The sequence below is a fragment of the Podarcis bocagei genome, assembly GCF_964188305.1.
Source record: "Podarcis bocagei genome assembly, chromosome: 14".
Lineage (NCBI taxonomy): Eukaryota > Metazoa > Chordata > Lepidosauria > Squamata > Lacertidae > Podarcis > Podarcis bocagei.
In genome coordinates this window covers 25,646,228-25,673,916 of record NC_138139.1, presented here as the reverse complement: position 1 = coordinate 25,673,916, position 27,689 = coordinate 25,646,228, and the positions used below count along the sequence as shown (strand labels likewise).

The window sequence follows — 27,689 nt, the reverse complement described above, 5'->3', positions numbered from 1 at the left end:
CCCTCTCTACGACCCTCAGCCTCTGCTGCCTGAAGTGGCTGCCTCGTTGTACCAAATGCTTGGGATGCCAGTCTTGGAAGAGGAGAAGCCCCGTGTTTGCTCCAGAGCAGCTGATCTTGCCAGGCAAGGCAAATGCAACTGCTGGCAGAGTCTTTAAGCAATGTCTTTCTGCTCTGTGTGCAGCACTGGCTCTGTTCTGCTGCAGTTCGTATTCCGCTCAGGGGTTCACTCTGCGTCTTGATGTCTATTGTGATGAAGATGCATAATGTACACAATGAGTTGTCATTCTACCTTGTTCATTTCATTGCAAAGGAAACACAATGCAAATCGGGGTGGGGAAACATAATCCTTTAAGTGTAATTTGCAGACTGAAAGGAACAACACCAACAACAGTGAATATTGATTGCAATCACTGAACTGATTTCCATTCTGTACAGTGGATGAATGAGCAAACACCAGAAATTTCCACTTCCGTTTCCACTTTTGTCTGAATTCTCTAACATCCCTAAGCAAGATCCCTTCTTATCCTGGCCACGTCTTCAAAAGCTGACCTCTTATCACGGGCACTTGCTTTTCACTCAGGCTCTGTGCCAGTGCAGCAGATGCCTTCAACAGGCATTCAACGTACCAAACTCCAGCTTCCAGATTCCAAAACCCTTTGCTGTTTTCCGACAAAGCCCATCTGTGCCTAGATTTTTTCTTTTTTCCATTCCCATCATTTTCAGCCTGCCCCTCTCCACAGATGGTTCATAATTGCCCTTTTCTCCCCCCAGGGGGGGAGCTGTTTCCACTAGCTGATAAAATCAAGGGGAAGGATGGCTTTCAGAATCTGTTTAAAAAAAGAGGAAGTAATATTTTCACTATCAATGAAAATGCCTTTGGGTTGTATCCAATGCTAGCCCTGTTCAGAGGATACCCACCGAAAGTAAGGAACTTGAGGTAGTCTTGTTCACTAATTTCAATGGGCCTACTCTGAATAGGATTTGGATTGGATACACCCCACTGTTCCTAATTAAACCAGGGGTGTGGATCCTCAGGCCTGGGTCCAAATGTGACCTTTGGACCTTGATTTGATCCTCAGCACTAGACAGACACACCAGAGTTGTATCCCTCCCAACCCCTGTTCTACACACTACAGTGGTACCTCGGGTTACAAACGCTTCAGGTTACAGTCGCTTCAGGCTAACCCAGAAATAGTACCTTGGGTTAAGAACTTTGCTTCAGGATAAGAACAGAAATCGTGCGGCGGCAGTGGGAGGCCCCATTAGCTAAAGTGGTGCTTCAGGTTAAGAACAGTTTCAGGTTAAGAACAGACCTCTGGAACGAATTAAGTTCTTAAACCGAGGTACCACTGTATAAGAGAGAGAGGCAGAGAGGGAGAGAGAGAAATTATGATAGCCATATTTAAATATCTAAAGGGCTATCTCATGGAGCAAGCTTGTTTTCTCCTGCTCGGGAGACTAGGACCCAAACCAATGGATTCAAGCTACAAGAAAGGAGATTCCGACTAAACATCAGGAAGAACCTTCTGACATGAAGAGCTGTTTGACAGTCTCTCGCAGGAGGTTGTGGAGTCTCCTTTATTTGAGGTGTTAAAGCAGAGGTTGGATGGCCACCTATTATGGATGCATTAGTTGATATTCCTGCATTGCAAGGGGTTGGACTAGATGACCCTCAGGGTCCTTTCCAACTCTACAATTTGATGCTTTTATGTGTGCAGGGCCAGTCCATCCATGAGGTGGCCTGAGGCAGCAGCCTTGGGCAGTGCCCATCCCACCCACCCCTACTACCACCACTGGAGAAGCCAGGAGAAGCAGGTGTGGGTTCTGGCGAGATCTCACAGACCTCTCATGAGATTTTGCCGGAACCCAGAAACCCCAGTCACAGAACCCCAGTAAGTGAAGCTTTGGCGGGGTGGGTGCAGGAGCAGCACCTTCCTGATTCATCTCAGGCAGTGCTGGGCCACCCCTAGTGTTTGTAGAAACAGGCGACCTTCAGATGGCATGTAGCCTGCTGCACAAAGGTCACATTTATTGTTCCATCCACTTTTGCTTCTGGACCTGCTGACAGCACACAGACCCCTAGAAGTTTGTCAAGGAGGGAATGCAGCCCTCAAGCTGCAAAGGGTTCCCTGCTACCAAACAGTATACCATGCTCACAAAGTTTCAACTGCAGGGTTCTTGCCCATGAGGCTGCAACAGGATCTGAGATCTCCAGTTTTGGTTGCATGATGTCAGCTGTGTTCTCTGGACAAGTCAAGTTAGAAGGCCTTTGAGCAGTGCTGCAGCTATGGCTGCATCCAGAGGCCACACTTCTACACTCTGGAGGGGGAAGGAAGAAGAGAGATGTTGTATTTCACAACTGAATACACATAGCTGTCTGAATTCACCCCCCATGAGACCATTATGTCCAGCGTCTAAAATTACCTAGTTACGTCTCTCCTTTGAAAGCATTTCTGATGTCCAAAATTCCAGTGTTGCCTCCCAAAATACTAGTCAGTGTATATACACTTTGGTTTGCCCAAAACGTTTTCCAAAAGACAGCCCACCCATTCCAGGTCAAATCTGTTGTGTCTGAACTGACGTGAAGATGTTTGCTAAAACCTGTGAGTCAGCGAAGTCTTGGAAACACACTCAGACGTTGGTCAAAATGTTTATCAAGTAAATTATCTCAGACCATGGCAGCTCTCTCCTGTTCCACCTTGACTCCTGACTCCTGGGTTTTGTTAATAATTCCTTGCTTGGTCTGGCGGGTTTGCTGGAGACCTGCTATATGAAAGCACTCCCTTTTTCAGTTGGGCTGCCCCAGAACAGGAGTTTATTCAACTGCACACTTCACTGGAAAATAACAGGCACAAGGCATCTTTGCGAGTTTACATTTGAGCCGTTGGCTGGGATCGCCCCAGCTGGAGGCTGACATATATAAAAATCACCAGTGGAAATAATGCATTGCAAGGCTGATTCCTGAATTTGCAGGGAAAAAGCAGTCAGGTAAGGAGGACCTTTCCACAAACAACCCACATACCTAGCAATGGAACAAGACCTTTAGAGTGTCTGGCTGCCTGCACAGACGCAGAACCTCAATGAGAAACATATTTGTGTTGTTGTGCTCTGTTGCTGATTGCATACCCTCCAACATTTCCCTGATGAAAATAGGAATATCCCATTCCATAATGATAATTTTACTGTTTATACCTCACACATCTTACAGGGTTGTCACAGCCACCCTGGGCAGATTCCAACATACATAAAAACATAATAAAACATTTAAAAAAACCTCTTTCCTATACAGGATTGAATTCAGACGGCTCAGGGGGTCGAATAACTTCATACCCTCTAACATTTCTCCAATGAAAATAGGGACATCCTATGGAAAAGTTGGACATTCTGGGATCAAATCAGAAGCTGGGATGGCTTCTTTAAATCCAGGATGTCTCTGGAAAATAGGAACACTTGGAGGGTCTTTGATTGCCAACAGAACACCATGGAAGAAGCCTTGAGAAACAGAGTAATGGTGGAAAGGTCATATTTACTCACATATAACAATAGAAGATCTGCCAAAGAATGACCAAATTATGTAAGTCTATGAATTGACGTATGTGAGGGAAGCATTCCTTCAGTGCAAACAGCCACATCCTGTGGCTCCCCATCCAGGGATTAGGAGAAAATTCTGGCCTTCTGGCACTTGCCTCACTGCAAAAAGTGAAGTTACAGGGAACCAGGCAGAGGGCCTTCTTGGTAGTGGCACATACCCTGTGGAACGCCCATCCATCAGGTGTCAAGCAGATAAGAAGCTTTACAGCCTTTAGAAGGCATTTGAAGGCAGCCCTGAATAGGAAAGTTTACAATGTTTGATGTTTTATAATGTTCTTATATGTGTTGGAAGCCGCTCAGAGTGGCTGGAGCGACCCAGTCAGATGGTTGGGATATAACAACAACAACAATGTGAGTCTTAGGGTTTGTGAACCCAACTGCACGCCCAGGCCCTGGTAATTAAGTTCTTAAATTCTCTTACCTGCCTGTGCTGAATCCCAAACAGATCAAATGAGTACATATATTAAGAGCAGAACACCCTTAGCAAGAGGTGACTCCTAACTCTGCACCCAAAAGCAAAGATGTTTAAGATAAGTGTGTGTATGTGTGTGTGCATAGCTTTGTTGCAATAAATGTTTATTCTGTATAAAAAAATTCCTTCCAGTAGCACCTTAAAGACCAACTAAGTTAGTTCTTGGTATGAGCTTTCGTGTGCATGCACACTTCTTCAGATACTTCTTCAGATACATCTGAAGATACACTGTGTATCTGAAGAAGTGTGCATGCACACGAAAGCTCATACCAAGAACTAACTTAGTTGGTCTTTAAGGTGCTACTGGAAGGATTTTTTTTATTTTGACTATGGCAGACCAACACGGCTACCTATCTGTAACTGTTTATTCTGTAGTTCGCCTTCTTTGTAATGTTTTCTTTTAAAATCTTTAAGATAATATCTTAGTATCCTGTTAATTGTATACACTATATTTGACTTTCTTCAGTAATGGAATGCTTCATTTTATCTTTTAGTGTGTTGGAAACTGCTTTGAATTTTTTCTTAAAAACATAAAGAGGTATATAAATGTAGAAACAACAACAACAGTGGCATTTTCCTGAGCAGCTGCAGTGACATTTCTCTCCACATGGAGCAACAGTGAGAAGTTCCCAAGAGTGGTCACTTAAGACCTTTACGTTTCCAACAGGTTTCCTCTCAGAAGGTCCCCCCTCAGAAGACAAATGGGAAGACAGCAGCAATGCAGGAAGATGCCCTTCTGAGCCAAAGACCTGACCTTTTAAAATCTTACTGACTAAGCTAAGTGACAGGACTTCAGCACTCACTGATACATTGCTTGGGGCTTTGGTTTGGTAGAAGCAACATCTGTTCCTACCCCAGAAGTCGCCCGCCTTTTTGGGCCAGAGGGCACATTTGGAATTCTGAAAACCTGCCATGGGCACCAGTCACAAAATGGCTGCAATTGGGTTGTTGGGCAGAATACAAAATGGCTGCTGTGGTAGCATGGGATAACAAAAATGCTTGACACATCCAAAAGAGCAGAAAAAGAAGACCACAAAATAATGCAGGAATGCCACCCATCATTTGGTGGGGCAGGGGTCACGTACATCAGCCACTGCTGTCATGCTCACAGAGAGGGGTTATTTGTATCTATCCTCTGTTCAGAATAGAAGGGAATGTGGGCAAATTTAATGAGACATGGTCAATGTAGAAAGGGCCAAGCAAGTGTAAACAACAGCTGGGCAATAAGAGCAAACAGTCTCTTATGTCTTATGGTTTTTTGAGGGGGTATTTACTGAGGTAAATAGGATGCAAAATAGCATCTATGCTAGTCTAGTTCATTTGCAGTATCTCAGGACTTTGTCCTAGAATACCTTTGTAGACTTTCTCTAATTCTGAACTGTTCATTGGTGCCTGTAAACATATCTATGATGTTGGACAGTAAAAAGAGGAAGAAGAAGCCTGGAGCTGTGTTAAGCTTATCTCAGTGGGAGGTTGTTCTCTGTGCGCCGTAAAAATAACCGTCCCATTTTGTGCGAGTGTGTCATCTATTTACCAAGGAAAATCTCAATCTGTTTGCCAGCAAGAGGCCCTCTTCTTGCCCGACGTTCCAGCTGGGTTGTCTTGTTAAGATACACAGAGGTCAACAGACTCACCCAGGGCCACACAGGAGGTGTGAGAATGAGCAGGATGCTTCAGCCATTGAAAGTTCACTTCTTTCCTCTAGAATGATTTTTATCACAACTGAAAAACACACACACAGAGTGAATGGACAGCACGGGGGGTGGGGGGAGCTGTTGTCTGCAAAAATAACAGAGTCCAATGAGAGGGTTGGGTTTCCCAAACCTTTTACCTCCAGGGAATCCTTTCTACGTCAATGTCTCTGTTAAAGAATCTCCATGCATTGGCCATGGAACTCTATTGTATTGCAGAGAATTCCAGGGAATGTTATAGGGTGTGCGCACAATTCACTGGAAACCGCTGGTTGGACTTGTTGAGCCTCGCCATCCCCCTGCATAGCCTGACAGTGTGCCTGAGAACACATGGCCCCTTTATAAGGGGTGGTGACACAGCACAGTGGTAGAAACACAAGATTTAGAAAGTCCCAAATTCAATCCCTGGTGTCTTCTGGTGGGTCTAGGAATGTTACCTTGGTTGACAAACTGGATAGCCACTGCCGAAATCCCAAGAGAGCAGAAAAGACTATTTATGTATGCAATCATAGCTGCGCAGATGTTATTGGCCCAGAGATGGAAAGAAGCTAAAGTCCCGACCAGAGAAGAATGGCAGATCAAGTTGATGGAATATGCTGAAATGGCTAAAATGACCAGAAGAATCAGAAATCAGGAAGACCAAAATTTTAATAAGGAATGGGGAAAGTTTATAACTTATCTTAAAGACCATTGTAAACAGTTAAAATTGTTAGTAAGACTGGAATATATCACTTGTAGTTTAATGGTGAATTTTGGATACAGTGGAGAGAGAAAAGATTTGGATTATTATAAAAGATGCAGGAGGAAATGATTAACAATAGGACCCACAAAGGGGAGGAGGGAAGTCCAAGAGATTCCTTGGAATCTTGCTTTTATGTTGTATGCTGAATATGCGACTGTAAAATTTTAATCTGAAAAGCCAAATAAATAATTTATTTTTATTTATTTTTTTAAAAAGAAAGAAACCATTGGAGAGCCACTGCCAGTCAGTTGAGGAGCAAGTCTGAGCTAGATGGTGCAATGCTCTGATTCAGTATAACACAGCTTCCAGTGTTCCTATTTAAACCAGCCCTTTATTCAGAAGCATGAGGCCTGGAATCTTACTTTATTTTTTGGGGAAGGGCTGTAGCTCAGTGTGGCAACAGAGCACATGGTTCAAACTTGTACATTTCCAGTTAAAAGGAACAGGTAGCAGGTAGTGGGAAAGACCTAGTGGATCACATACACTTTCACAAACTTGGACATGTGTAGAGACAGCTTGTAAAGGTAAAGGTAAAGGGACCCCTGACCATTAATTAGGTCCAGTCGTGGCCAACTCTGGGGTTGCGGCACTCATCTCGCTTTATTGGCCGAGGGAGCCGGCGTACAGCTTCCAGGTCATGTGGCCAGCATGACTAAGCCGCTTCTGGCGAACCAGAGCAGCGCACGGAAATGCCGTTTACCTTCCTGCTGGAGTGGTACCTATTTATCTACTTGCACTTTGACATGCTTTCGAACTGCTAGGTTGGCAGGAAGAGACAGCTTGTACCTGCGTTCAATGTAACATGTGAACAAGCCTTTATTTATTTGCACAGCCCAGCTGTTGTGTACACAAGCATATAGACTGTATACAGCACATGTACACCAGCTATTTGTGCACGCAAATCATATACCCGTTGAATATAATGTGTGAACACCCATATTATGATTTGCCATTAAGTACTACATCTGTATTCATCCTTTAGGGGGAAGAAAGCAAACCCTCCTCCCCAAAAGAATATCCAGGCTTAGCTGCCGGCACATTTTGGTCGGAGACAGTTCCAAGACAAACAGCCTTGCATTATCACAGCTGACTGCCAAAAGCACATTTTAACAGCCTAAAACATATTTTTATGCAAGTGGAGAATGGACAAACAGTTTCAAAATCAACATTCGACATGCTCCCAGGTGCAAGGTTCCATTGGGTATGCCAACCAGATGTTTCAGGCTGGGACGCTTTGCTGTGGCAGATTCCAAAATGAAGTGTCATTTTCAAGAGGAAACATTGGCCGTGATTCCCCCAAGTGAACGGAACGTCGTATTCGTTTTGAGAACTATTAATACGTCTGTATCTTTTTCTATCAGGCAGAACACCAAGTGAAATAAACATGTTAAACCTGACCTTTATAAAATTAATGACCTCGGGGCCGCAATAAAGTAGAAAAGGTGCACTAAAATATCCTGAGACACCCCCCACTTTCGGCAGGAAATATGTTGACTCGCATCCCTCTGAAACCCTTTGGGAACTGTGAGAATTCCTTGGGCCAAAGTTTCAACTGGTGTGTATTTGCTTGGCTTCCAAAAGGAGTCAAAGTTTGCTTTACTGTGGTGTAAAGCAAATTAAACGGCTATTCACGGTTATAACTAAAAGCAATTTTGAGGCATTGTCTCTCAGAATGCCAGCAGATGGGACCCATAACAAGGGGGAAACTATTGGTGGTGAGCTCCCAAATGCTGCTGACTGAACACTGGCAGTTACAGTAGTACCTCGGATTAAGTACTTAATTCGTTCCGGAGGTCCGTTCTTAACCTGAAACTGTTCTTAACCTGAAGCACCACTTTAGCTAATGGGGCCTCCCGCTGCTGCCGCGCCGCCGGAGCACGATTTCTGTTCTAATCCTGAAGCAAAGTTCTTAACCCGAGGTACTATTTCTGGGTTAGCGGAGTCTGTAACCTGAAGCGTATGTAACCTGAAGCGTACCACTGTACTGGAAAGCCTTGAGGTTGCATTCACATGGCAGTTCATTCCATTTCCCCAGTTTTGTATTTGAGCTTTCAAATGATGTGAAAGCTACTTACAGAAAACTAAATGGAACACAGCACATATTTAGTGCTTATTTCCAGGTTGTTTTATTCCAGGTAAAAAACCCCTACACTTTTTCAGCCCCCTTAACCCAGAAAATTGTGGGAGTAAAACAACAAAATTTGGAATGATATAGCTACATACAGTTATTTCCTGCTGTTTTTTTGGAATAATCATCAGGAAACAGAAGCACACAGGAGCAGGCAGGGTGGGGGAATAGTGGCGTTGTCCAATGACGTCCGTTGTTGTGTCACACCCCATCCCACTGATGTGAAGGAAATCTAGTGTGACACGTGCACTGCAACAGGTAATACAGGGAACCAGGCAGAGGACCTTATTGGCAGCGGCACCCACCCTGTGGAACACCCGCCCATCATATGTCAAGGAGATTTAGAACTGCACAACTTTTAGAAGACATCTGAAGGCAGCCCTGTATTGGGAAGTTTTAAATGTTTTTCATTTACTGGTAATTATGTTTTATATGTGTTGGAAGCCTCCCAGAGTGGTAGGGCAACTCAGCCAGATGGGCAGGGTATAAAAAATTTAATAGTAATAATAATAATAATAATAATAATAATAATAATAATAATAATAATAATAATAATAATAATATAGCAACACACATAATTTCACCTCCCTTTCCTTCCCACACTTCCTATTGCTATGTTGTCTGCCTCTCATGTCCTAAGTTGTGTCTTCTGCTGTTGTTGTTTAAATGCTGGAAATGTTAACGGGAGCCTTAATTGATCAGGAGTGCTCGAGATGAGGAAACCACCTTGAGTTAGATCGCCACATGCTTGTATTTAAAGTCCCTGTGCTTAGGGTGTCTCTGCAAGAAAGTCTCCCCTATGTGTTGGACATGCTCGAAAATCACAAGGCAAGCCTTTGATTCCTTTGCCTGTAACATTGTCTGGAATCGATACGGCGAAGTACTAAATGATGCAAAGACACTTAGAATGGAACAGATAACCTGGGCTGCGGATCCCAACACCGTAATTATTGGAAAGCCTTGGACAAGTGGATGATTTACATCCTTACAACAATAATAGAAGAAGCAGGGGGGCAGTACAGTGGAGGACCAGTTTCCCCAACCCCTTCTGGTAATTGGTATCTCGATAATGACCAGTATAAACTTTGTCGTGGCTTCTGCATCAGCTAGTAATAAAGCCCAAGAAAGATGCCTTTGTAGGCTTCTCCAGGGAAAGTGGAAGATGTTACATAAAACTCTGGATCAGGGACTGAGAAATTTCAAATGCAGGATATGAATGACACCCCCCACCCACCCACCCACCCAACCCCATAAGGATGTTTTGCTTTCCAAAAGCTTCAGGGTGCAGAAAACAAAAAACAAGAGCAAAGCGAGTGATGGGAGTGGGAGTGGCCTGGGGGCAAAATAAGGCAAAATAGAGAATCCTGGAGGGCTAAATTTGGTCCACAGACCTGAGCTTCTCTACTTCTGATATAGAGGAAGGAAGAGAGAGAGCGAGGGAGAGGGAGGGAGAGAGAGAGAGCGCATGTGTGTGAGAGATAGAGCAAGCGAGAGAGCAGACATTTAGTCTTACCACATTTTGAGCCCCATCGACATGGATTCCCCCGACACTTAATTCTGTTGAAAAGGAAGATGTTCTTTTTATAAAGGGAGCCAAATGGATGATTAGGAAGGGTTTGAGGGAAAGGGGTGCTGGCTTGGCAAGTGATTTACAAAACCCAGATTGACTCAGAAATGTAACTTGTGTTTTTTTTTTTTATTGGGGGGGGGGGAATGACAATTACCCAGATCACTTCAAAGCCAAGCTGAAGCAAACAGGGGGGAATCTTGCTGATCTCTGTTGCTTGCTGTGAACATCAAACTCAGCTGAAGCAATATTTGAATCAGTTCAACTCTCAGTGCTCCCCCCCCCATTCATCCATGCTCACTTGAAGGGCGAGGGGTGTTTTTTAAGGGAAGCCTCCTACTTTTAAATGTGCTTGTAAAGATTAAAACATTATATCTTCTTCATTTAGTTCCCTCCCTCTCCAGTATTCCCAGTTACACAGGAGCTTTTGAGTTTAATCAAGGAACGATGTAAAGGTACAGTGGTAGCTCGGGTTACATACATTTCAGGTTACATATGCTTCAGGTTACAGACTCCGCTAACCCAGAAATAGTACCTCAGGTTAAGAACTTTGCTTCAGGATGAGAACAGAAATCATGCTCCGGTGGCGCGGTGGCAGCAGGAGGCGCCATTAGCTAAAGTGGTGTTTCAGGTTAAGAACAGTTTCAGGTTAAGAACGGACCTCTGGAATGAATTAAGTACGTAACCAGAGGTACCACTGTACTGCGTTTAGGAAGTTGGCATATTATGGTCAAGCTGGGGTGGGGGCTCTTGAAGCAGAAGGTTGTATGGGATACAAAGAGCGATCAACTGGATCTCATAAGGAAGCTGCCTTCTCAGACGATTGGTCCATATAGCTCAGTATTGTCTCTACTGAGTGGAAGAGACTCTCCTAGGTTCCCAACACAGGATATTTCTGGCCTTACCTGGAAATGCTAGGGACTGAACCTGGGACCTTCTCAATGCAAAGCAGATGCTCTACCACTGAGCAATAGCCCTTATCTCACCTATCAGTTAGCAGAACTTACTTTTTGCAAATTCAGAATCTGAATTAATTTGGTATTGATCCTTCCCCTGCCCCAAGCGGAAGACATGCAGCCTTGAAAGTAACCAGTCTCAAGGTGAATGGGATGGTGGTGGGGGGTTAGCCTAAATAAATAAATAAATAAATATGCATCCGTTTTGGGCTTTTACCTTTCTGCGCCTCAAAGGTTATTCCATCCTCTCCTTCCTCTCACCTCATCCCTTTGATGTGTGATGAATCCCAGGCCTGAAGTGGCAATCAATAGCAGAGATTATTTCCTCACTGTCAGCTGATCGACTTTCTCTCAGTCTCTGGTATCAAAGTTTCTTTCCCAAGGTGGTATCGGGATCGTTGGGATTGGTGGAAAAGGAGAGCACTCCGATAAGCATCTCTGAACTTGGTTTGGAAGTGCCTCTTAATGGGATGAATGCCACAAGGAGAGAGAGAGAGAGAGAGAGAGAGAGAGAGAGAGAGAGAGAGAGAGAGAGAGATATTACCTGATAAGCCTCAACAAAATGCAGTCAACGGAGAGATCGTGGCTTGGAGATCTTACTCAACCTTCACCAACATGAATCCCTCCAGATGCTCAGACTGTAGAGTTGATGCATGCTTTTACTTTAGCAAGATGGTTTTCTCCTAGGCATCCTCATACAGAGATAGATGGACCATTGTGCAATTGACTAAGGGGTTTCATGCAGCGTAGCACTATGTTAAAGTAACTTGCTTTTCTCTCTCTGCTGGTGAAATGTTTTGCACCGGAGGGATATTGATGAGAAGAGCAAGAGAATGCAAAAGCAGGTTCCTGGCAACTTTGTGTCATCTATTTCAGAACAATCTGTTGTGCAACTAGTTTCTGCAACTGTTGCATCGGATTCCTCTGTTGTGCAACATTAACATGCATCCATCTGCTAGCACAGGAGTTCTTACGCTAGCAGACAGAGAACGCTGGCCACTAAAAATGGTGATGGCCATCCTCATTTTAAAAATATTACAAACCTTATTGATTTTTTTTTAAAAAAACAATTACCTAGCATAACATGATGTCTTCCAGGACAAATGCATGTACAGATATTCAGTCTTGTTTGCAGTCATCCACATGGCATCCAAATAGACTTGGAGAATCTTTTAAATTACATATTAAGCTCACATCCACAGCGTATATGTCAATATATTGTATTAAGATAACTTATCCATAGTGGCTGCTGTGACTGAGATAGAAGGAGTCAAACCCACATTTCTTTGTTATTCCTCTTATCACCCTCTGACACAAAGATTTGGACCTGATTTCTAACGGACCAGATATTTTATTCAAAATCATCAAACACATGGGCTTGGTAGAATTCTCATGTTCAGCTAAAGCCCCAAATGTCCATTTTCCTTTTGGGTGAAAACACCATAAGTGTAGCCAGTCTCATGGATCAGATAGCAGAAAACATCTGCAGTGACTTGAGCTCTTGGCAAAAGTTGCCAGGGTTAAGTAGCATCTCAGTTGATCTGGCCAGCTGTATTCATTCCCCTATTAGACAAGGAGGTAGTCATGACCACTGTTGTCCTGCTCCTCCTGCTTTTGATGTTGTGTGACATAATTAATGGCTCAGGACACTACAGTGGTACCTCAGGTTACATACGCTTCAGGTTGCATACGCTTCAGGTTACACACTCCACTAACCCAGAAATAGTGCTTCAGGTTAAGAACTTTGCTTCAGGATAAGAACAGAAATTGGGCTCCAGCGGCGCGGCAGCAGCAGGAGGCCCCATTAGCTAAAGTGGTGCTTCAGGTTAAGAACAGTTTCAGGTTCAGAACAGACCTCCGGAATGAATTAAGTACTTAACCCGAAGTACCACTGTAGGTTTCTTACTGGTGGTTTGTCTTTTTTGGATTCCAGGGAGGAACTCTGCTGGCATTGGCTATACTTGCATATAAGGGGTCTACTTATGAGTAAGCAACCCCTAAGGTGCCTTCTCTGACAGCAGCTGTGGTTAGGATATGGTTTAGGAGGCCAAAGCATAGAAGGCCTCCCTCTTCAGCCTACTGTTTATTGGAAGCAACACAGGTCTCTAGTTCCTTGCTGTGTTGTGCTTTGCCTGAACTGCCTGGGATACTGACCTTGGACTGTGGCCTGACTGTTTCTGGATCATGTTTGGACCTAGACTGATCCTCTGTGCTTGAACTTGGTTTAGATCTTATGCACCTGGGGCCCTGAAGCGTGACGGTGTAAGAGTCCAGCCACATTTGTTTGGCACCACAACCCTTGGCAACCCTGCTCTAAAGTAGGCTTCCATCTTCCTGCAAGGCAGCCAACTGTATAGTAAAGCTGCACAATGCTGTGTTCCTTTGCTACTACCACCAGCCCCCAGGTTGTGGGATTCATGGGCATAGCTAGGATTTGGGGGGGGGGGGAGAGAGAATGGAGCTACCTGCGACTCGATTGGTCAGTTTGCAGAAGCCACACATCACTCAGTCAGGTTGCCAGTTGCATCGCTAGAATGTGCCACAACATCATTCAGGTGACCTCAGTGAGCATTAAAGTTTCAAATATTCTGGATTTTTCTACTTTTAGTAAAGTATTTTTATTTAATTACTTGATTTGGGCCAGCAGCTGCCTCCCGCCTCCCTGCTGGCTACACCCAAGATGAGATTTGCATGGGCTACTAATCTGTCACTTGGCAAAATTCAAGGTGTTGGTACCAACATACAGGGCACTATGCAGCTTAATACCAGGTAACCAGAAAGACTTCCTTAATAAGGCTGTGCCCTATCCCTTATTCACCCAGGAGATCACTGTGGTCTGTGGGAGAGTATCTCCTGCAATCCTAAAGATCTTAGAAGCTTGTTGCACAATAACTTGAAGCAGAACATTCAGTGTATTTCCCCCTGTCTGTGGAATAGCATTCCTGTCAAGCTACAGCTATCTGCACCTTCAAGAAACAACTGAATACAGTAGTACCTCGGTTTTTGAACGTAATCCATTCCAGAAGACCGTTTGAGTTCCAAAATGTTCGAAAACGGAGGTGTAAAGGGCAGTCTGCAACTTTCATTGAGAAAATCGATAAACACAGTCGACTTCTGAGACGCGTTCGAAAACAGAAGCATTTACTTCCAGGTTTTTGGCATTCGAGTTCTGAAACGTTTGCCAATGGAGACATTTGAAAACCGAGGTACCACTGTACATTATTGTGTTCCTGCAGGCTCCCCAGCTGGGCACTCATCACTGTGAGTGTCCACTTCTAGGGTTGTTTTAAATGTACTTGTGGTTTTTTGTGGTTTAAACAGTTTTTAATTATTTTATATGTATGTAAATTGCCTTGAGATGGTGGTTTAGAAGGTGATCAAGAAATCAGTGTTGTTGTTGTTTTCATTATTAATGATAGCACTTTAGAGACCTGGGGAAGAGGGAGAAGGGCCTTGGGAAAGTGCAAGTCCCTGACAAAGTCGTTTCATAAGTCGCACACACTATTCCTCATACGCAAACATACAGAGAAGCTGATATTCTTCAGGCTACGATTCCATTTGCTCATGCCCATCTCCTGCCAAAGTAACCATCACAGTGAAATGGAAGGGGGCGGTGAGGCGGGCAGGGGGGTGAGTACCAGGAATGAGGATTGAGAATTGCTGCGTTTAATTCTTTTTGTGTGCAAGACTTTGGACCGGGGGGCGGGGAGGTGGGGTGGGAAATGTGCCGAAGACCAGAAGATACAGTGAACTCCAGGCAAGTGTTTATAAACTAACAACTTAATTACAGTCCAATTTCAGCCTGGGAGCACTGTACAAATAAGCCAATCAACCCTCACAGGCAGGCTTGTTAAAAAATGTCAGAAAGAGAGAGTGCTCACAACAACCCCAAAGGTCATTTTATTAAAAGGGATTTTGCTTTTCTAGTTAAAGCCTTCAAGGTTCCTTGGAGGTAGGAGAATTCATATTGCAGTTTTTTCCTAGTCCCATAAAGATGATTTTTAAGACTTTGGGTTTTGAAAAATATATAGTATTTTATTACTCCTGCAGAAGACCTCAAGGCTTTTCAAGAGTAAGGGGAGATTTGAAGAAGAGACCATTGAGGTTCCTACTGTTCAACTGGCGGGGAGCATTAACAGATGAAGTTGAGCACCATTCCTCATCAGGATTGGTGGGCTAAAAGCAAAACTGGACTGTCTAAAAGGAACAGTGTCTATGCCCAATTGAGGGATCAGGACAGAATTAGTAGAATTAGTAGCTTTATAGAACCAAAGAGAGCATTGGTCCTTTGTGTCACCTGATCTCTCCCCCCCCCCAAGCTATCTGTAATAGGTGGGGAAAGAATACTGACTTGCCTGAGTGTAGGGATTGGAATTTTCTTGCACTTCAGATATTGCTGGGCTCCAACCAATGATGTTTTTTTCCAGTGCCTTATTTTTCTGTGGAAATTTTTCCATCTCTTAAGTTCATTAGCAACCATGAGTGGATGTCAACTGAAAATACAGTATTAGGCAAGCTTGAGAGTTTTCCAGGGTTTTAACTTTGCTTACTAACTGCAAGTCGAATAAGCATGAAATTAGAGCATTCTCCAGGACATAAGAAACTCTTCCAGTAAGTATGTAAGAGCCTACTGGATTGTCAGTAGCCCAGTTGGCCCACACGGTCCAACATCCTGTTCTCACGGTGGCCACCCAGATGCCTGTGGAAACCTCTCACTCCTGCAGCTTCCAGCAACTGGTCTTCAGAAGCATTACTGTCTCCCACTGTGAAGGCAGATCATAGCCATCATGACTAGTAACCCTTAATAGTCTTATTTTCCATGACTCTCCCCCCCAATCTTCTCTTAAAGCCATTCAAGCTGGTGGTCATCAAATGCACATGACATATGGAAATATCTTGAGCTTCAGAATCAACCTGATTGTTTTGGAAATTTTCCAGTTCAATTTCCCCCCCTGGAAAACCCACATCTCTGGCTCCAGGTCCAGCCAGAATAACTCAATGGTCCAGGATGCTGGGTATTGAAATCCATCATCTGGAGGGCCACAGATTCCCCATCAGTGTCTGACAGGGTTGTTGTAAGGATTACAGTTTGATAAGGTACATGAAACACTTTGAATGTTCAAAAGCTCTGTAAGTACTAAGCAGCTCTTCCCTCTATTGAACTGGCTGGGTCTTCAGCAACTCTCACCAGCATTTTGGGGAAACTGCTCTCTCCCTCTTTCCAGAATTTCGGTGTGGTGAAAAGCTGCTACTGACAAATTTCTGACTGTCATACAGGCGACTGGACAGGAACATGTTGTTGGCATCTGTGTCTTGAGAGACCACGGAGTGCACTTCTGGGGAAGTCAAATCACTGTGTTAAAAGCACCAAAGTGATCTTCCATGGTGCACAAGCCTGGGCAGTGTGTATGGGAGTCTTGGGCTGCCCAGACAACAAGACCCTCCTCTCAGCTTCACTGATGTGGTCCAGTGAAAGCAGATCAATGCATTTGGCACTAGCATGGCTGCAGGAGTTGCTAGAAGGAGGCATAAAAATGCATCATTTAACCACCTTAGGGACTCCACTCTGGATTTCTGTAGGGTTTCCTCCTTGGCCTTCTTAAAATATCCTGCAAGACAGTGGAGGTTTAGGACCAGGGTTTTCATCTCCTAGTTGGGCTACTGTCCCTGGTTGATGAGCCCCATTTGCCCCTCACCTCCCTCTACAGCACATGTAGAAACTGCCTTCTTGACCAGTGGACCCACTATTGGTCTTGTCAGCTCAATCTGACGGAGCCCCTGTCCCTGACTCACCAAGGGTTCCTGACTCACCGAGCCACAGCCATCTCCCAGAGTGTGGCCTCTGTTGCATGCCGATAGCTTCTTGGAGTCACAGGTGGGACTGAGTGCAAAGTTGGACAACCTATCCCAGGAGGAGCATGGAGTGTCCCTCAAGAGAGGTACTACTCTTCACCGATCACCTCATACACCCCACAGGAACATACCCTGCAAGAAAAGGTTGGAATGGATGACATCAATTCCAGAGGGAGAGAATGATTTAGGACACACGTAGGAAGCTGCCATATGCTGTCTAACCATTCGTCTATCTAGCTCAGGTTTAGCTTTGAATACCAGTCAATGGCAACTGCAGATGGGTAGAGTTCTGTTACCCTCAGGTCCTGCTTGTGAGCTTCCCAAAATCATCTGGTTGGCCACTGTGAGAACTGGATGCTGCTGTAGATGAGCATTTGGCTTGATCCTGAGGCCAGGCACTTATGTTTTCTTAGAAATAAATCCCACTGAATTCAACGGGACATGCTTCCTGGTAAATCTGCTCAGGAGTACAGTTTGCGGCAACCTTCCCAGCTTATCAAAGGCTTTGTCAACCTGTAATTTATATATATATATATATATTATTATTATTGCTTCACCTTGACACCAAAGTGAGGTGATAAATTTCCCTCTTTGCTGACTGCCAAAGGTAAACTGGGGAGATTTCTCAGTGATTAGAGAGTGTGAATTCCAGTAAAGCAGGAGTGTAAATGCACGTGCACCCCCCACGGCCTTCTGTGGGGAAAGAAGTCAGGCAGATCATAAAATAATGATGCATGTTAGTGGCCTCAGGCGCAGCCGTAGTTCATACAAACAATCCCTTTCAGGTAAATATATAAATCATCGTTTATTTCCTCAGCTCTTTTCAAGCACCTTTGCTGTATACTGTAGCTTGACTTTCAATAGTTTGTTTCTCCTTGGAGGCAAAGGACTCAAGTCACACAAATAACAGATGAGGTGGTAACAATATTCTTTTTTGTTTGTTGCTAGGACCATGCGCTCCTCTTTTGAACCCACATAGGCTCCCTCTGTCTGCCTTTCCTTTGGGGGAAAGCACCATAATTCAGTGACTGAGCAACTACTTTGCATTTAGAAGGCCTTAGGTTCAGTCTCTGGCAATCTACATAGAATCATAGAACTGTTGAGTTGGATGGGACCCCAAGGGTTGTCTCGTCCAAACCCCTGCAGTGCAGGAATCTTTTGGCCAACGTGGGGCTTAAAGGTAGACCCCTTACAGGTAGAACCCTGCCTGAAACTGGGAAGAGCTGCTTCCTGTCACTGTAGACAATGTTGTCTTAGAACTTAGTGAAGGGAATCTGTGACTCTCTAGATGCTGCTTCTACCACCCCTGAGCATTGGCCGTGCTGGCTGGGGCTGATGGGAATTGAAGTCCAGCACCTAGAGGACTGCTGCTTCCCCATGCCTGAACTACAAGGGCAAATGGGCTGTGGCTTTCCATGCAGAAGGTTCCAGGTTCATTCCCTGATAGGGCCAGGAGAGATTCCTGTTTGGGTAGCAGCTGCCAGTCATAATAGACAAGACTGAGCTAGATGGGCAAATGATCTGACTTAGGAGAGGCTGGTCCATTTAGGCAAACGGGGCATTGCCCCACTAACCTCAATCTGCCCTTAAACAAAACCACCTACCTGCCTTCTTACTTGCCACCAGCCCCGAGAGTGTGGCACTGCCAGGCAGCTTCCTCCTCCTTAGTGTCAATGTTGCCCCTTGTAGAACTCAGAGGGAGGAAGATGGGGACAAGTTGGTTGGTCCCACTTATCACTGACTTTTTCTTTACCAGCTGCCAGTCACCTTGTCTTCTGCCCTACAAGTCCACCTGGGCACCAGCCCCTACTGTCTGTCTCCTTCCAGGTTCACTTGCAAATTTGTTGCAAATAGAGCTCAATGGCAGAGCATCCCCTTTTCATGCAAAAGACCCCTCTAGCATCTCCAGGTACTTCTTGTCTGGAATTGTGGAGACCCACTGCTGCCACTCATCATAGCCGATACTGAGCTAAATAGACAAATCGTCTGACTCATTATAAGGCAGCTTCCTGTGTTATTTATTTTACTCATTGATAGACTGACCTTTTAAGAATAGACCCTACAAACATTCTATTCCACTCAAAGGTCTTCTATTGACCTTCAAAAGACTTGCTCATCTGCTTACTCCTCTTTCTCCCTGTGGACTGTTTTGCTTTCTTCACCCCTTCTTTTCTCTCTGCTAGAGATGAACAGATCAGTCTAGTTCTGAGAGAAGGGCCTCTTCATTCTTATTTATTTATAAAAACATATTTATATACTGCCATATCCTAAAATAGCAGGGTGATAAAAGCACCATATAACCATAAACCATAAACAGTGCCTGGGTAACCGATTTAAACAGCTGCAAAGGCCTGCTGAGATAAAAAGGTCTCCAAGTTAAAACACCTGAAAGTTAAAAGTGAGGATGCCTCTGCCAAATCTCTACTGGAAGAGGTGCAAATAGATGAACAATATGCTCTTCTGCTGAGCAACCACCCCTTCCCCTTTTTGAAGATGACTGCTGAATTTCTACTGAAAAAGTGTTCCACAGGGCTGGACTGGATGACACCAAAGGGCAGCTGGAGCGACCCTGGAAGGTGTCCCAATTTCCATATATAAAAAGTTGTGGAGTCCGGAAGACTTAGCAGGGGCTGCTTGCTCACTGCCCACCCATCCCATTCTGGCCTGGTTTCTTATAAGATGCCCCCTGTCCCCTGGGCAGATCAACCCTGTAGTCTGCTTGCAAGAAGCCTGGTATGGTGAAAAAGTTGGGTCTCACTCCATTCAAGTACTAGACAGCTACAGGAAGCCATTAAGCTCAAGGTGTCACATTTTCTCTAAGGGCAGCCCCGCACCTTTAGTGCCAAATTATATTTGACATTTAATTTAAAAATCCATGTAATGCTACAGCTAAGGCCAGTCATAGCAGGAGTGTTCCATTTGACCGGTTAAAAATGGCTCTCTCTTTGCTTTAATTTCCTCAGCCCTCAAGAGCCAAGTTTATCTGGAAGTGAGAAACACTTGGGTGTTATTTTCTTTCTCTCTCCCCCCACCACAGTTGTTGTTAGCACTGCATCAATGGAGCAGGCTGTGTTGGGCTCAGCCTCTGTTATGGGCTCAGGTGTCCTTAATTAAATAAAATAATGTACGGGAACTGTTTGCCAGTTCAAGCAGAGCCAAGGAAAGTTGGGTTCTTTCGGCGGGATAATGCCAAAGTCAGACATCTGATTCCTGGCTCAAGCCAGTCTATTCAGCAGGTGTAATGTTGAAAAGAGAAGAGTATTATGTGCCTGCAGAGAGGCGCACTGCCCATACAGGGGCATGACTTGGTCTGGATCCAAAGTGTTCATCTGTGCAAGTTGCAATTTTTACGGTGGCAGATATAGAACAATGTAAAGGGTGAACAGTCTTCCATGCACTCAGTTGTCTTGTCTGAGTATGCTTTGTCTCTTGGTCTGTACTAGAAACTCCCTTCCCCTCCTGCGATGTGGTTCCCTCCATAGTAAAGTGGGAGTACGTGGAACCTTAGTCTTACCTATGCAGCAAGTCCTAGCTGCTATTTATCAGCTTTGCTCACAGATAAATACAGCCAGCAGTGTGTTGTCAAGTTCAGAACTGCAGGATCCCTTCATGCTAGTTACAGCCAACTCCCCTTCCAAGATTATGCAATAATAATAATTAGGAATGCATAGCAATGATCAGTGCAGATCTCCACAAACTACCTTTCAGCTGGATCTGCTCTTTTCTGTACATGGGGAAATAATTAAGAGTCTTCCAATATTTTCTTTTGGCATTGGGGTAAATAGTGTTTTCCTGGAAGCTTCATTGTATGCAAAAGAATCTGCACACACAGCACACCATTCTATTGCTAACTGCTTACCGTATTTTTTGCTCTATAGGACACACTTTTCCCCCTCCAAAAATTAAGGGGAAATGTGTGTGCGTCCTATGGAGCGAATGCAGGCTCCTTGGCTTCAGCGATAGCAATGCGAAGCCTCCAAAGCGCAGAGGGAGTGCTCCCTCCGTGCTCCGGAGGCTTCACGTTGCTTTCGCTGAAGCCTGGAGAGTGAGAGGGGTCAGTGAGACCAACCGCTCTCACTCTCCAGGCTTCAGGGATAGCCGCCTGAAGCCTGCAGAGTGCAGCGCGAGTTCCCACTGCGCTCCGCAGGCTTCAGGTTCCTTTCGCTGAAGCCAGGAGAGCAAGACTCTCCTGGCTTCAGCAGAGAGGGAGAGCTGCACATCACCCCTTCAGCCAAGCGGGAGGAGAAATGGAAGGGGCTCCATTTCTCCCGCCGCTTCGCTGAAGGGGCGCTGAGCAGAGAGGGGGAGAATTTTTTTTCTTGTTCTCCCCCTCTAAAACAAGGTGCATCCTATGGTCCGGTGCGTCCTATAGAGCGAAAAATACGGTAGTTTTGGAGCATGCAGAACAACTCCATGATGTTCTCTCAGGGCCAGATTTAGATGAAGAGAGGCCCTAGGCTACTCCACTTGTGAGGCCCCTCCGCATCTCCCATCCTCGCAACTAGAAGACAATGGAAGAGTGTTATAAACAAAATTGAGTGATCCCAAGGATGATGACGGGTATTTAAAATCCTACAATTCACAATTTCTCCTCTAAAGGACATAAGATATTATTGTTAAATACCATGGTGATTTTAAAAAATGCATAAAATGAACACTGAAAACTGGGCAGGCTGCAGGCCTGGGCAGGCCAGGTCGTCCTCTTATATACCTGCTAGGATTGACAAGGCATCTGGGCCTCACCTGAATCTCATAGCTCTCCTGTAGCTGCCTCTGATTAGTTATCATTTAACTCTACCATCTCTTGGGATGCTGTCCAAGATATGGTAGAGATTCCCCCCACCCCCCCAGCTCAGGGTATTTGAAAACCAGATTTGAAGCAGAAAATAATTATCTCTCCAATTCCACTTGAAGATTGGTGCGGGTCACTGCCTTCACACCTTTGCTGGGAATTGGTGTTAATTTCCATCATTTAGGTGGAAATATGATTCAAAATTGGAATGGGCCAGCTATTTCTTACCTAGAATTCAGAGAGGTGGCAAGGTAAAGGTAAAGGAACCCTGCACAGTAAAGTCCAGTCAAAGGTGACTATGGGATTGCGGTGCTCATCTCGCTTTCAGGCTGAGGGAGCTGGCGTTTGTCCACAGATAGCTTTCTGAGTCACGTGGCCAGCATGACTAAACCGCTTCTGGCACAACATAACACCATGATGGAAACCAGAGCTCACAGAAACGCCGTTTATCTTCCTGCTGCAGCGGTACCTATTTATCTACTTGCACTGGTGTGCTTTCGAACTGCTAGGTTGGCTGGAGCTGGGACAGAGCAATGAGAGCTCACCCTGCCATGGGGATTCGAACTGCCGACCTTCCGATCAGCAAGTCCAAGAGGCTCAGTGGTTTAGACCACAGTGCCACCCGTGTCTTCAAAGACAAAAGGCAAAAGGCAGGTGGCTACTGAAGATGATAGGGACACGGGTGGTGCTGTGGGTTAAACCACAGAGCCTAGAACTTGCCAATCAGAAGGTTGGTGGTTCGAATCCCCGCGACAGTGTGAGCTCCCGTTGCTCGGTCCCTGCTCCTGCCAACCTAGCAGTTCAAAAGCATGTCAAAGTGCAAGTAGATAAATAGGTACCGCTCTGGTGGGAAGGTAAACGGCATTTCCGTGCGCTGCTCTGGTTCGCCAGAAGTGACTTAGTCATGCTGGCCACATGACCCAGAAGCTGTACGCTGGCTCCCTCGGCCAATAAAGCGAGATGAGCGCCGCAACGCCAGAGTCGGCCACGACTGGACCTAATGGTCAGGGGTCCCTTTACCTTTACCCTTACTGAAGATAATGTTCTGATATGCAGCCTGCTGCAAGGGGCACTGGGTCATTAGTATTCCTTTTAAGAGCGTAATATGAGCCTGCTGGGTCCATCAAATCCAGCATCCTGATCTCACAGTGGCCAACCAGATGCCTGTGGGAAGGCATGACATGAGCTCAGCAGCACTCTGCCCAACTGCAGTTTCCAGCAACTGGCATTCATGAGCATAATGCCTCAGACAATGGAAGTAGAATATTTCCCCCCTAAAACTATGCATTTACTTTTATTTATCTGTTTTATGTTTATATCCATGACTTCACGCCCCCAACCCTTGAGAAGCTCTCGTGCCAGCATATATGATAAATGCAGCTATAAAAAGAATATTAAAAGACAATAAGGATCACCTAACACAGCAATAAAGCAGGGCATTAAATCATCAACAGACACTTCTCCTTTATGCCAGCTCCAGAGTCCTGGCGAAAGATGTTCATTTCTCATTTTTCCAGTCACACTTCAGTCAGGCACATTTCTTAATTTTCATTTTTAAGAATATTTTTTAAATTGAGTTTTATCCATGTAGCCCAAATAACAAAACAGAACTTCATGAATCATATAAAAACTAAACCAAAGTGAAACAAGATTGGCATGGGACATTCCCAAGAAGAAATGATGAAGCTGGTAATCCAGTTATTTGTGATGAGATGCAGACAGGTAAATTACTTGACAAGTAAATTTCAAGTACCATCATAAGAAATGAGAGACCAAGAGGTTTGCAAGACATACAGGAACGTAAAATTATGACAGAAACCATGAGTGACATCCAGAAAAAAAATTAAACTAATTAGATGTCAACTAATTTTCCAGTACGTAATTACTTATTTCTTGAGAGACTTGTGGAAGAGAAAAGGTCAACGTAAATTTTCTTTTTTATTTATTCAATAAAATCCCACCAAAGTGAGAGAAAAGAAGTCACCTTTGTTTTGCTACATTTCCACAACAGTTTGCAATATTTTTTTTTTTAAAAAAAAAGACACAGGAAAAATTCCTCACAGCTTCAGGCAAAATTGTATGAAAAGCAGGCACTTAGAAGATGAGGAAAAAGGTCGCCTGAACCAGATGCTTCTGAGGAGCTCACAGACCTGACTGTTTGATTGTAGTAATTGTCAAGGTACAGTATGTTTGGATCTGTGTCAGAGAGAAGACTCACATTCCTCTAGTCTCCACGGTGCCATTCCCATTAGTTGGGTGGCAAATTCAGAAGTGCAAGGTTCTTTCATGACAGTCACAGCCATGCTGCCTCACAGCTATACCCTCTCACAGGAACAACCCCTTCTAACATTGTACAACAATCTCATAATCACACAATAATAATGGCTAGGGACGCACTGCAAATATAAATGCAAATTTCCACGTGTTGCCTTTCAGTTAGATCTGCTATTTTCTGCACATGTGCATGGGGAAAATCGATTTTGATTCCTCCAGTGTCTTCCTTTGATGCAACTCAGGTTGTGTTTTCATTGAGGTTCCATTGTACATTACTGAATTTGCACACCATTCTTTTGAAACAGAAGCATCCTGTGATTTTGGTGTTCCTAAATACTTAGCTTTGAAGCACAACTCATCCTCGACGTTCTTTCTGCATGCCTTCTCCAGAATGAGCCGATCCTCAGTGGCTGACTTTCATTCACCCTCTTTGGCTCCAATCAGCACAAAGAGTAAGAAGGACATCCTCTCATGATGGACTACGCAGAAATGGTGAAATTGACTGGGAAGATTAGATACCAAGAAGACAAATTTTTAAGAAATGAATGGATTAACTTTATAGAATATATGAAGGAGCATTGCAAACATTTAAAAACGCTAGCAGGATTGGATTAGCGCTTGTAATATAATTTGATAAAGGGTATTGAAAAAGGAGAGTTAATAGATTGGATAAAAGTATTTATTGACAGAAATGATAAATATTGGAAACCAGGGAAAGGGTGAGGGGAAGTACCCCCATAAAGACTGTGAAATTATTATGAATGAATGCAATTAATATTGTATGCAATATATATATATATATATATATATATATATATATATATATATATATATATAGTATATGTATATGTATATGTATGTGTGTATATATATCTATATATATGAATGACATCCTCTCAGTGGCTAAAAAACCCTCTCCTTTCATACTGATTGGGTGCTCTGAAATGCTGGAGAGAGGAACCCTGCTGAAACCCACCTGATTAAATTGTAATGGGTCTTCAACCCCATCCCAAATCCCAGGCCACTATACCCCTGGCCATTCCTTCACTGTTGTTTTCCTGAAAATAAACCTATGGCCCCTCCAGAATAGTGATGTTGTTTTTGTAGGTGTATTTTGCAACATGACATTGACACAATAACAGTGCATTATGTGGGATAATCAGCTTCATACAACCAACATGCTTAAGTCTAATTCATGTATGAAGGGGTTAATGACATAGAGTAAGCTGTCCTGCCAGTCTTAACTGGGTCATTCCTCCATACCTTTAGATCAAGTCTATTGTTTCCCTTCAGTCTGCCATGCGAACTCCGGCATATAAAGAGGCTAAGCTGGCTATGATTCTTTCAGGGTGAGATATCATATGGTGCTCCAAAACTCATGTTTTTAAGTGCCACATTAGATAATGGCCCTGAAAAGGTGCCTTTTCAGGGTGAAAACATTGCACAAGAGTGCATGAGAACATGAAACCCAAAATAGCTGCCGTGATCTTGTGCGAAAAAACGGGATGTCTTATTTTTTTCCAGAGCACTTGTGAGGTATGAAATGGTTCAGAATGGACCCAGAAAGCGATAGGCAACTAGCAGTATGTATCTCTCTAGCTATATATTTCTAACTCAAAGAGTTCTGGTGTGATGAGCCCCAGAGGCATATATAAATTTTTAAAATGTGATAACATTTTATCTCATGTTCCTTCTTAGGGTGTTTAGCTGCCAGGATCCCCCTACTCTCCCCTCTGGGCTGCTGTTGCGATCTCACCTTGTATCTAAGTGAAACTGCAGTCAGTTTATGTTTCAAGCGATGTCTGCCTCCCCGCCACCACCCTCGGGTGACCGCCCCTACAAATATCAGATGCATTGCATTAGCTGGGTGATTATTCCGTGCTCGGTTCCTGCAGGAGTGAGCCAAGATGGAAGAGTTTCATTCCAATATTAGCAAGGGGAATTGAGGGAATTACTGGCAAGGTAATTGTTTGTAGACATGTGTTCTTAGTTAGAGTATTTCCTTCCTATTGCCCAGGCTTGATCTCCTGTGGCTTGGGGGGTCATGAAGAAGATAAGGGGGGTGGGGAGTAGTAGTGCGGTGAACCAATAATACTATAAAAATCACCTCACACTTCTTTAAAATGTCACACCCTCCCCCTCCTTAGCACAGCTGTGTTTCCCAAGTTGAGGAGCTGCTGGGCAGACAGTCACACTATACGTTACATTCTTCCCCACAAAGAATCCTGGGAACTGTAGTTTGTTATGAGTGCTGGGCATTGCAGCTCTGCAAGTGGAGAACTGCAGTTCCCAGAATTCTTTGGAGGAAAAGATATACTTTAAATGTGCTTTGAATGTCCTAAACTCATTGGGTTTTGTTCCTAACATAAACTTTCTTGTCATTTCCCCAAATGAGAATGTAAAACTACCAATACAACAAAGGACCATTAACCTATTCTCTGTTTTCTTGGATAGATCTTTAAGTGAACTTTAGAAAGAGAATTAAAGAAATTCTGAACCATCTTACATGTCATGCTCACATGTAAAATACCATTTGGAAAAACTGTTGCCAGATAATGTAATTTTGCAATACAGTATTATATTTAAAATGTTATAGGAAATGTTAACTATTTATGAAATTGAAAAATGTTTCTGTAGGTTGACATTTTCATGGAATTACCCCTTGCTGAAAGCGTTTTGTTTAGGCAAGTCTATCTGGACATGTACATTGTTGATGAGTTTTAATCTGCTTTTTAGTTTATCATTGATTTTAATTATTTTAATGTTTTCATTGGTTGTTTTAAAGTGCTTTTATGAAAAACTCCCTGATAATCTCTTTGTTTTATTATTTTTGTAATCCGTTTTGAGGTTGACCTTCTTATTATCATGCATACATACACAATATTATCAGTATGCCACACTACAAACCATGCTGTAGGTGACTTTCAACCTAAAAAAAATGTACTGCAACACAACAAAGATAGTCGTAAATAATAAATAAAACATCAAAAAGTACACAACCAAACTGAACGATGTCCACATATACTACAATATCTAAAATAAAGATACAAAAAACCAATATTAGCAACAGCAGCAACCCCCGCCAACAAGACTCCCAAAGCAACTTCCCAGCCCAGCAGCCTCAGCTTTTGTAGTTGGAGTCAGTCCTACCCTCCCAGGCAAGGTGGAAAAAGACCTGCAAGCCAGGGAACTCAGAGCCTAGATCAAGCAACATATCGAACAACAGTATATAAATTGTATGAAAAATTACAAAATTATCCCTGTGCTTTGCACTCATTGGCCAGAACGCTAGAAGGTGGGTGGAATCAAACTGATTTCTTATGAAACAATTGGATAGAAATACTGCCTGCATCCCCGTCTTCTATTTCCACAGGTAAAGGGGTGAAGGCAACTTGCCCAAGCAGGTGCTATTCAAATGTTTTGGGCTACTTCTCCCATCAGTCCCAGTTAGCACAGAGATGCATGCAGAGCACTGCTGTGTTTCCTCTAACGTACAACTGGGCTTTTATCCAGTTGCAACCACACATTTACTCATTCACTCAGCAGGAATCAGACACAAATCACCCACTCCACACTGCAGCGGCCACACACTGCTGACTGTCACTGCAACAACCACACACA

The 27,689-nt window shown here is 43.9% G+C and overlaps 1 long non-coding RNA gene across 1 annotated transcript; it reads right to left on the bottom strand.

Annotated features, from left to right (window-relative positions):
- Positions 1-435: 435 nt before the first annotated feature.
- LOC308573943 lies at positions 436-5,754 on the bottom strand. The gene is made up of 3 exons (XR_014002265.1): positions 5,700-5,754; positions 2,160-2,321; positions 436-829 (listed from the first exon to the last, which is right to left on the bottom strand). It is a non-coding gene; the product is annotated as an uncharacterized lncRNA (long non-coding RNA).
- Positions 5,755-27,689: the final 21,935 nt, after the last annotated feature.